The following is a 10,977-nucleotide window of genomic DNA, read 5'->3' as shown; positions in this document are numbered from 1 at the left end:
GACTAACTCCATACAGTAACTCTTATTGGGCGTGATTTTATTTAATAAAGGCCCTGGAAAAATGTTTTTCATAAGGCCTGGTACTACAGACTAACTCCATACAGTAACGCTTATTGGTTTGATTTATTTAATAAAGGCCTGGCGAATGTTTCTATAAGGCCTGCACCACAGACTAACCCACAGTAACTTTATTGGGCGGATTTTATTTAATAAAGGCCCTGAAAAATGTTTTCTATAAGGCCTGCGCTCACAGATCAGACTCTCGACACAGTAACTTCTTTATTGGGTATGATTTTATTTAATAGCGCCCTCATGAATAAGCTTTATATGGCTCAAGGCTACTGACTAACTCTGCATAACAATAATTTTATGGGCATGATTTTATTTAATTAAGGCCCTGATGACAGTTTCTAAGGCCTACCACAGACTAACCTGATACAGTAACTCTTATTGGGCGTGATTTTATTTAATAAAGGGGCCCTGGAAAATGTTTTTCTATAAGGCCTGCGCCTACAGACTAACTCGGCTACAGTAAATGCCATTGGGCATGATTTTATTTAATAAAGGTCTTGAAAATAAGCTTTGGTCAGGCTTCGCGCCTACTGACTAACCTCATATAATAATACTCTATGGGCATGATTTTATTTAATAAAGGCCTCTGGATGACAGTTTTCTTTAAGGCCCGCGTCACAGACTAAATCTCCACACAGCAACTCTTTATTGCATGATTTTACTTAATAAAGGCTCCTGGAAAATGTTTTTCTATAAGGCCTACAACACAGACTAACTCCGTGACAGTAAATCGCTTTTATTGGGCATGATTCTTATTTAATAAAGTCTCTAAAAAATATGTTTTATACAGTACTGCGCTACAGACTCAACCTTTATTACAGTAACATTTTATTGGGTAATGATTTTATTTAATGTGCTACTCCTGATAATAGTGTTCTTTAAGGCCTGCGCTCACATGACTAACCTCGTTATAAAGTAAATACTCTTATTGGGCACAGATTCTTACTTTAATGTGCTGCCTCTGATGGATAGTAAGCTTCTAAGGCCTGCGCTACAGACTAACTTATTGGTAACTCTTTATTGGGTATGATTTACTTCTAATAAAGGCCCTGGAAATATGTTTATAAGGCTCATGTGCCACAGACTAACTCCACCCATTAACTCTTTATTGGGCATGATTTATTTAATAAAGGCTCTCATGAATGTTTTCCATATGTTCTGCGCTACAGACTAACTCTGGCCACAATAATACAGATTATGGGTATGATCTATTTCTATTAAAGGTCCTGGATGAAATGCTCACAAAGGCTCATGCCTCACAGACCTGCCCTGACAGTTGAGCGCGACTTTATAGCACTGCACTTGTGGTTTCCTTAGAAATTAAAGTTGATGTGCATAAGGCTTGGGTAAACGGCCAACCTGGGTCGCGTGAAATTTGAATCGGCACCGGGTTAGGGGCCTCTCGCCCGCCTGACTCGAGCCCCGGAGGCGGCGGAAGTCGGACCTTCTCTGGCTGACTTAGTGCAACTTTCAAACGGTAAAATCACCCAAGGCGCTGGATTTCAGGTTTTCGATCTCAGCCGGTTGGGCGCATTTCTCCGACGCTTCCACTCACTCCCGCCCTGGAGGAAATTTTTCGCTCAAAACCTAAGTCACAAACATCCAGGCGATATTTCAGCCGATCTCAGCCGGGTTATGCGATTTCGACAGCTTTCCCACTGACTTCGCCCGCCCTGAGGAAATTTTTTGGCGCTTCAAAACCTAAGTCCAAACATTCAGGCGCTCATCCACCGACGAGTCCGTTGGCGCGCCTTCCGACGCTTTTCCCACTGAGGTGACTTCGGATCATTCTCGGAGGAAATTTTTGCAATGCTCAAAACCTAAGTCCAAAAGATCCAGGCGCTATTTATCCGACCGATCGAGTCCGTGTTGGCGCGCCTTCCGACGCTTTCCTACCGACTTGGCCGGCCCTGGAGGGAAACGGCGTCAAAACCTGTTCAAACATCCAGGCGTCATCCACCGCTGACGAGTCCGGTTAAGTGCGCTTCTCTTGACGCTTTCTACTCGACCCCGCCTCGGCCCTGGAGGAAATTTTTTTGCTGTTCAAACTAAGTCCAGACATCCAGGCGTATATTTTCAGCCGGGGATCTCGGCCGGTTGGCGCGATCGGACGCTTTCCCACTGGGACTTCGCCACCTTGGAGGAATTCTTTTGCTTTCAAAACTCTGGAGAGTCCAAACATCTGAGGCGTATATTTCAGATTTCATCCTTGCCAAGTGGCGCGATTTGACGCTTCCCACTGACCCTCCGCCACCTGGAGGAAATTTTTTGCAGCCAAAACCTAAGTCCAAACATCCAGGCGACATTCTCTGTACCCGATCTCGCCAAGTTATGCGACTCGACGCAGCTCCCACTCGACCGCCACTCCTGGAGGATTTTTTTTGCTTTCAAAACTCCAAGTCCGTACATCCAGGCTTATATTCCAGACGATCCCAGCCGGGTTGGCGCACTCGACGCTTCCCTACTTCCGACCGCCTCCTTTTTTTTTGAGTGAAATTCTTTTTCGTCAAAACGCAAGGTTCAAACATCCAGGCGCGATATTTCAGTTTTTCGATCTCGGCCGGGTTGGCGCGACCGGACGCTTTCCACTCCGACCCCGGCCTCCTGGGAGTGAAATTCTTTCTTCGCTCAAAACCCAAGTCCAGACATCCATGCGCATATTTCAGACGATCTCGGCCGGGTTGGCGCGATTCCCGGACGCTTTTCCTACTCGACCCCGGCCTCCTGGAGGGGTAAACTTTTTTCGGCTCAAAACTTACTAGGTCCAAAACATCTCAGGCTTACATTTCAGCCGCCGATCTCAGCCGGCATATGCGATTTTGACGCCTCCCACTCACTCCCCGGCCTCCTGGGAGGGGAAATTTTTCTGTTCAAAACTCCAAGTCCAAACATCCAGGCGCATATATCTCTGCTTTCGATCTCAGCCGGGTTATGCCACTTCTTTGACGCTTTCCCACTGACTTCGCCCACCTGGGAGGGAAATTTTTCGCTTTCAAAACTGGGTCCAGACATCCAGGCGCTTTCATCCAGCCGACCCTCGTCTCGGTTATAGCACTTCCTGACGCCCACTCGGAAATTCTCCACCCTGGAGGATTTTTTTGCTTTTTCTAAAACTAAGTCTAAACATCCAGGCGTATATTTCCAGCCGATCTCAGCTCGGTTATGCGCATTTCCTTTGACGCCTTCCCACTCACCGCAATTCTGGAGGAAAATTTTTTCACTAAAACTAAGTTCAAACATCCAGGCGTATATTTCAGCGATCTCCCAGCCGGGTTATGCATTTTCGGCGCTTCCTACTCACTCTGCCTCTCTGGAGAAATTTTTAAGCGCTCCAAAACTGGGTTCAGAGTATCCAGGTTGAGTATTTCAGACTATCTCGGCAAGTGGCCTATGCATTTCACTGACGCTCCTCTCTCGGACTTCCGCCACCCTGGAGTACTCTGCTTAAGGTAAAACCTAAGCCCAAACATCCAGGCGATATATTTTAGATTTATCCGCGCGGCGTAAGTGCATTTGACGCTTTTTCACATCACTCTCATGCACTCTGGAGGGAAATTTTAAGTCGCTTCAAAATCTAAGTCCAAATATCCAGGCGTATCTCATGAGCCGATTCTCGGCATGCGAGCCTCTACTCGACGGACGCTTTCCCACTGGACTCTACGCCACTCCTTTGGAGGTATTTTTTAAGCGTTTAAAATCTAAGTCTAAAGATCTAGGGCGATCTCATGTTTTCGATCTCAGCCGCAGCTCCCACTTCACGGACGCTTTCCCACTCGTAATTCCGCCACTCGGAGGCATATTTTTGCCGCTCAAAACCTAAGTCCAAACATCATTCAGGCGACTTTACAGCCGACCCCGCCGCAAGTACTCTCACTTCCCACGGGCGCTTCCTACCGGACCCGGCCACTCCCGGAGGCTATTTTTGCCGCCTAAAACCCAAGGTTCAGAGCATCCAGGCGATCTCAGCCGATCTCGGGCCAAGTACCTTCCACCCCACGGGCGCTTCCCACTCACCCACGCCACCTTCGGAGGTATTTTTGCCGCCAAAACCTCCAGTCCAACATCCAGGCGAAGATCTACAGCCACATCCCGGCCGCGTAAGCCCTACTTCACGGACGCTTTTCTCCACTGACCTTCGCGCACTCCCGGAGGCATTTTTGCCGCCCAAAACCTAAGTCCAAAGATCCAGGCGCATCTCTACAGCCGATCTCACGTTGCGTGGTCTCACTTCACGGGCGCGCCCCACTCGACCTCGCCACCCCCTGGAGGTATTTTTAAGCGTTTCAAAACTCTGGCTCAAACATCAGGCAGGCATCTCACAGCCTCATCAAGGCCAAGCAGCGCCACTTCTCGGACGCTGCACCTTCACGAACTCCCGAGCCTATCTCCCAGCCTTACAGATATCCAGGCCTCTGTCCCACGCATCGATCCCCGCTGCACACCCAGCGCTCCTGGCATCACTCCAAAAGCCTCAGAGGACTCCAGGGGACCACACCTGCTCTCCGCTCATGGCCCGTACTCACTACATTAAGCTGGGGTCACTTATCTCAGCACAACCGCGCCTCCCAAAAGCAACTGCAAGTACTGGTAATTTCATCGATTTCTAGGGTTTTGGAGGGGTTTTTTCTTCCGAGAGGGAGCCCGCCGGGCCCCATCCGGACTGAAAGCCAGTTCTTTCTCCTCGGGCGCCCTTCCGCTGCCCCTCGGTTCCTCTCCGGCCACTGGTACCTCTATCACTTAGGTTGAGGGCTTTGAGGGATCCGGGAGAGGGGAGCTGCGGCTGCCTCTGGCCCGACCGAGCTGCCTCTATCGGGCGGCCTTCTCCGCTGCTCTCGGGTTCTCTCCGCCACTGGTACCTCAGTCGACTTAGGTTTTGAGTGGGTTTTTTTTCTTCCGAGAGGGAGCTCGCTGCCCCTGGCCCGAACACTCGAAGCTGCCTTCTCTCGTGCCTTCTCCGCTGCTCTCGGTTCTCTTCCGCCTACTGGGTACTTCCCATCGCATTTAGGTTTTGGAGGGCTTTTTCTTCCGGAGAGGGGAGCTCGGCTCTGGCCCGTCCGACTGACCGCTCCGCTGCCTGGACTCTGCCTTCCGCTTCGCCACTCTCCGCTCCACTGGTACTCCCGCCGGCGGAGGAGGGGGTGCATGCAGCTCGAGGTCGCTCGCTGGGCAATTTCCTCGACCGATCTCACAAAGATTGGATCCAGGATGACTTTCAATGGATCGCAGCGAAAGGAGCTGGGCTCATGATCACTTACGAAACTCCTGACCTAGAATCAGGTCGGTCACATTTAGCCATTTTGCACCACATTCTCCACATAACTCGGTGTTTTTGGTCTGAAGTGGGGCGGCGCTGCTCGCCGCACTCCGGTCCAGTCTCGCACGGCTCTCTCACCGCGCCTGGAGGGCTGACGTCATCCGGGCCAATCGGCATCGCCACGCAACAGTATCAAGCAGCCTCCAGGCGGATTCTGACTTCAGAGGCGCCTGAAATATAACCCGCAGATGTAGCTTCTGCACCAGTGGCTTCTCAGCCAAGCACACGCGACTAAACGTCTGAAACCCAAGTGTCTCCGTGACTGGAGCAGGATTACTATTGCAACGACGCCAGTACTGTGTGTAGGGTAAAACTAACTTGGTCTTCACGGACGGTCAAAACCCAGCCCACGCTCCTATTAGTGCGAGTCAATCCAACGCTGGTGAATTCTGCCTACAATGATAGAAGAGCCACATCAAGGATCAAAGTTTACGCCGCTTATGAACGCCTACGCCATACCAGTTATCCCTGTGGGTAACTTTTCTGACACTCCTGCTAAAAACCCAAAAATGATGATCGTATCTTCACGGTCCGCACTCATACTGAAAAATCAAGATCGCCGCAGCTTTGCCCTCTGCTCCGCGAGGTTTCTGTCCTCCGTTTCGCCTTAGACACCCGCGCTACCGCTTGACAGGTACCCGCCAGTCAATCCCCACCTGCCACTGTCCCTCGATAGGTCGCGCCTGGGCCGGGCGTATGCTTCGGGCTTGACTCCAGCTTGAGCGCCTGGCCGCTCGCCCCGCTCCCACCGGGTAAGTGAGGAAACGACAGAGAGTGGGAGCCAACTTCGGCACTGCTCGACGCGGGCTCCTACCTCATTCTCACCCTGCGTCTCTCTGCGCCAGACTAGGAGCTGCTTCTCCCACAGGTCTTCTTCCCACGATTCAAGCCCGCTCCTTGGCTGTGGCTCGCGAGATAGCAGGTAGGGACAGTGAATCCTGCTCATCCATTCATGCTGGGCTACCAATTAGACACAGGCATCGGCCACCTTGGCAGCCATGAGTTACTCCCGCCGCTTTACCTGCATTGCAGAATTTCACTTTGAGCATTCAGAGCACTGGGTGGAAATCACATCGCGTCAACACCCGCTGGCCTTCGCATGCCGTTTCGAACAACAGTCGACTCTGGTCCGCATTTATTCTAAGCTGCCGCTGATGCTGTCAGAGGCCCGCGCTGGTTGGCGCCATACCGACGCCCGCCGACCCCGGGACGGGCGGATGCGAGCGCCACGGGCGCCGGGAGTCTCGACGCGGGTCAGAGCTGGAGTGATCCGCGAAGGGCCCGCACACGCTTGAGTCGCCACTCGCACCGCTGGCAGCCCCCGGCCTGCCCCGCCCGCCACGCGACTGTCCTTGTGGGACCGCGGAGCCCTCCACTCAACCCCGGACCTGCCCCCCACGGCCCGCTCGAGCTGCCGACCGCCCCGACCCGCGAGGGTGGGGGACGCCGGACGACGGGGAGCCGGGCGGGAGACGGAGGGGCGAGACGCGAGACCCCGCGCCACGCGCCGGAAACGGGAATGGGGCGACGCGGGCGCCGCTTCCCAGCCGGTAGGCGCTGTCTCAGCCCTTCGCTTTTACCTCAGCCCGACTTCGCCCAGCCCCTTAGAGCCAATCTCATCCCGGTTACGGATCTGACGGCCGACTTCCTTACGCTGGCCTTGATCTAATATGCCAGAGGCTGCCCACTCGAGACCTGCTGCGATATGGCAATGCCCGCGCGACTTACAATTCTCCCCGGATTTCGCGCCGACGAGGCTGACTGACGCCGCCGGAACTGCTGGCGCTTTTCCAGGGCGTATCCTTATCTCTGGCGAATCCCATTCCAGGGTGCCCGTCCTTCACAAAGAAAAGAGAACTCTTCCCGGGCCCCGCCAGCTTCTCCGGTTCAGCTATACACATGACTACGCCTCGCGCCTGCCTCCACTCCGGGAATTTGGGATCTGAACCAGACTCCTTCGACGTGGTCAGCTTACGGAGGCCACGCTTCTCCTTCCGGAACGGCGGCCGCCTACCTCTTTAGGATTCGATTTGACAAGGCCCAACTGCTGTCTACATGTCCTCTCCACTTCGCCTTCAAAGCTCCTGCCAATATTTGCTACTACTAACCAAGATCTGCACTCGCGCGGCTCCACCTGCCCGCGCCCCAGGCTTCAGCGCACCGCGCCCTCCTGACCTGGCCGGTACACGACCCTCTGTCTCGACATAACGTGGTCGCAAGGCCGACGGCCGGGTGGCGCCCGACGCCCAGCTAATCACCAGGGGCTAGCTGATCTGCAGGTGAGCGTTGGCACACCCCAGCGACTCACCCATGGCCACCGCTCCCAAGCTGCCCAGTACTTCAACCAACACCTTTCTGGGGTCTGATGAGCTGGCATCGGGCGCCTAACTCCTGCCTGGTTCATCCTGCGAGCGCCTACAGTCTCTGCTTACCGGTGCGTCCCACGGCGTTCTCGCATTCCACGCCCAGGCTCCAGGCCAGCGCAGCCGGCTTACCCATTTGAAGTTGAGGAATAGGTTGATCGCTTTCTCGCCTCCCAAGGCCCTTGCACATTCGCTTTACTGGATAAAACTGCTTGTGCGAGCGAGCGCCAGCCATCCTGAGTGGAAATCCCGAGGGAAACGCTACTACTGTGGTCTGAATAGTCTTTCGCCTATACCCAGGTCGGATGAGACCGATTTGCACATTAGACTGGGCTACGTGGCCCCACCAGGAGTCAGCCCGGCTCCTGCCCAGGCATAGTCTACCATCTTTCGTACTATCACATTTGCTCCACTCTGCCCGGGCGGCAAGTGGTTATGACGGGCCGGCAGCGCCGCCGCGGGGATCCACCTGAGCGGGCGGCGCCGGGCCTTCACCTTTCATTGGCGCTGTAACGACACCTTGATCGCGCGCGCGCTAGGGACTCTTGGTCCGTGTTTCAAGACGGCCGGGTGGGTGGCCGGCACCCCACCGCTGGACTCGAGCGCCACTTGTACGAGAGGGGCCGGATCTCTCGCCTGGCGCGCGTACCGGGACGGATCGAGGACAGTCCGTCCTGTCGACGCGACGCGCTGGGACGGGGCTCCGCCCTCCCAAGCGCCGGCAGGAGAGAAGGCGCGCTTCCCGCGCCCCCGGGGTAAGCGGTGGTCGGACGTGCGGCTCTGTGTGCCGGGCGCCCCGCCGAGGGGAGCCGCTGCCACCTTCGCCCCGCCGCCTCCTACAAACTGACGGTCGCGCGCACCACCGAAGAAGTGCACTGACGGCGCGCCGAGCGTCCGACGGGCGCGCGCCCCGGTCAAGGGGATCTCACGCGACTACGACGCCGCCGTGGGCCCACGAGCTGAATCCTCCCGGTAGACTGCAGGATTCCACCCGCTTACTCTCAGCGTTCTTCACGCCCGTTGAACCCTCTAAAGTTCTTCTAAATCCTCCTCACGTGTACTTTGTCACCATCGGTCTCGGCGGCTGCATTTAGCCTTTTTAGATGGAGTTTACCACCCGCTTGGGCTGCATTCAAGCAACCCACCCGAAGAATCGCGACTCGGCGGGGAGGGGCCTGCTACCGCCCCACACCGCCCACGGGCTAAGCCCAGAAGGATCAGTCTCACCCGGCGCGCCGAGAGAGAGAACGGCCCTCAGCCAGCCATATGTCCCCGCCGCCGCGGCCCGGCGTGGATTCGGGCGCGGCCTTTTCCTCCCGCCAGCCACTGAGGGAATCTCAGCGTTTCTTTCCTCCGCTTTAGTAATATGCTGAATTCAGCGGTCGCCCTGGCCTGATCTGAGGTCGCTGTCGATATGGGGTTAGGAGCGCCGCCGCCACGCTGCGCGGGCGCCCGAAGAGATGTCTCGGCAAGGCCGGGTAGGCGCCGAGGGGGCGAGAGACGAGCGAACTCTTCCCGCGCGACGGAGCGCCCGAGGGGCGTGGAGAGCTGGGGCCCACGCCGGCGTGCGACGAGGCAGATACCACCGAAGCCGCCGCAGAGGAGGACGCCGCCGGTCCCAGACGCCTGGGGGACGCCACCTCTCGTGGGAGGGCCGGAGGAAGCGCCTGCACTCCCGCCAGGAGGCGCCCGGCGGCCCGTACTTGGGAGGACGAGGAGCGGCCCCGCGACGCCCAGCCGCGACCAGAGGTCCCGATCATGGTGCGACTCAGACAGGCGTGGCCTGGACGGACCGTCAGGCGCTCGGCGTCGATGATCAGCGTGTCCTGCAATTCATTAGTTCTCCGCGTGAGCTGCCGCGCTTCATCGACGCATTTGCGCCGAGTGATCCACCGCTAAGAGCGCACGCGCTTGGAGTTTAGCGCTCGGAGGCGAGGCCAACCGCGGCAGGCTTGTGTGGCCCAAAATACAAAGGGGCCGCCTTCGACGGGCGCCTCGGCGCAGAGGGGGACTTCAACCCACGGTCCCGGCGCCTGCTGGGTACCGCCGCTGGTAAAGCAGTCTTCTAGAGGCTCTCGCTGGCTCGCCCCGCTCCCGCGCCAAGGGGGTGGGCGCCGCGGGAAGTTGCCTGGAGCCCGTGAGGAGGTGCGCTGCTTTCCCAGGAACGGCGCTCCTCTCCGCGCGATCCTCTCTCCGCCTGGCTCAGGTTTTTGTGCGTTCTTTGCTGCCTTGGATGTTTGAGCGGTAGACCCTCGCCACGGTCACGGAAATATAGAGTAAAATAGATGTGGAGGTTTTACTCGGACGGCGCCCGCGTGGAGGAGACTTTGAACTCACTGGCCCCGGAGGCCGTGGCGGCACTCTCGCAGGCCTGCCCGCCCCGCTGAAAGCAGGGGCCTGCCAGAGCAGCGACAGTCAAGTTCTCTCTGGATCTCTCTCTCCGCTTTAGTTTTTGTGCGTTCTTTGCCGCTTTTGGTTTTTATGCCGCAGACTCTGGCCACGCCGCTGGATCATAGAGTAAAATAGGATATGCTTTACTCGGACGGGCGCCTCCTCCTCCTTCGCGGGAGTGAGACTTGAAACCACTGGTCCCGGAGGCCGCGGTGGTACTCACTGCCCTGCTCGGCCCCGCCGCTGAAAGCAGGGGCTCCGCCGAGTGCAGCGAAGCAGCCAAGCCCTCTCGATCTCTCTCTCTCTCTCCGCCTTAGGTTTTAAAAGGTTCTTTGCCGCTTTGGATTTTTGAGCAGTAGACTCTTTGTGCCACGCTGCTGGATCATGGGAGTGTTAGGGATAGAGGTTTTTTCATTCCCGGACGGGCGCTCCTTCATGAGGAGACTTGAACCCACAACCCGAGGCCGTATGGCACTACAGGCTCCCCGCTCGCCCCGCCGCTGGGCAAAGCAGGGGGCCCGGGCCGAGTGCAGCGACAGCCGCGGCGCCGCGGGGGCTGCTCAAGCCTCCGCGGAGGTGCGCTGAGCTCCCAGGGAACGTGCCTCTCGCGGGATCTCTCCGCCTCGCCTTGTGGTTTTGTGCTGGTTCTGCCTGGGCTTTTGAGCTGCACCCCCGCCACGCCGCTTGACTCAGAGGAAGATAGGAGGGTTTTACCTCGACGGGCGCCTCCTTTCGCGGAGGAGACTTGAACCACGGCCCCGAGGCCGCGTGGTGGCCTGGCCAGGCTCAGGCCCCGCCCCGCTGAAAGCCGGCCGCTTTATGCAGCGACAGCCGGGC

This window comes from Puntigrus tetrazona, unplaced genomic scaffold, assembly GCF_018831695.1.
Source record: "Puntigrus tetrazona isolate hp1 unplaced genomic scaffold, ASM1883169v1 S000000003, whole genome shotgun sequence".
In the NCBI taxonomy this organism is placed as follows: Eukaryota; Metazoa; Chordata; class Actinopteri; order Cypriniformes; family Cyprinidae; genus Puntigrus; species Puntigrus tetrazona.
This window is presented reverse-complemented; position numbering follows the sequence as displayed.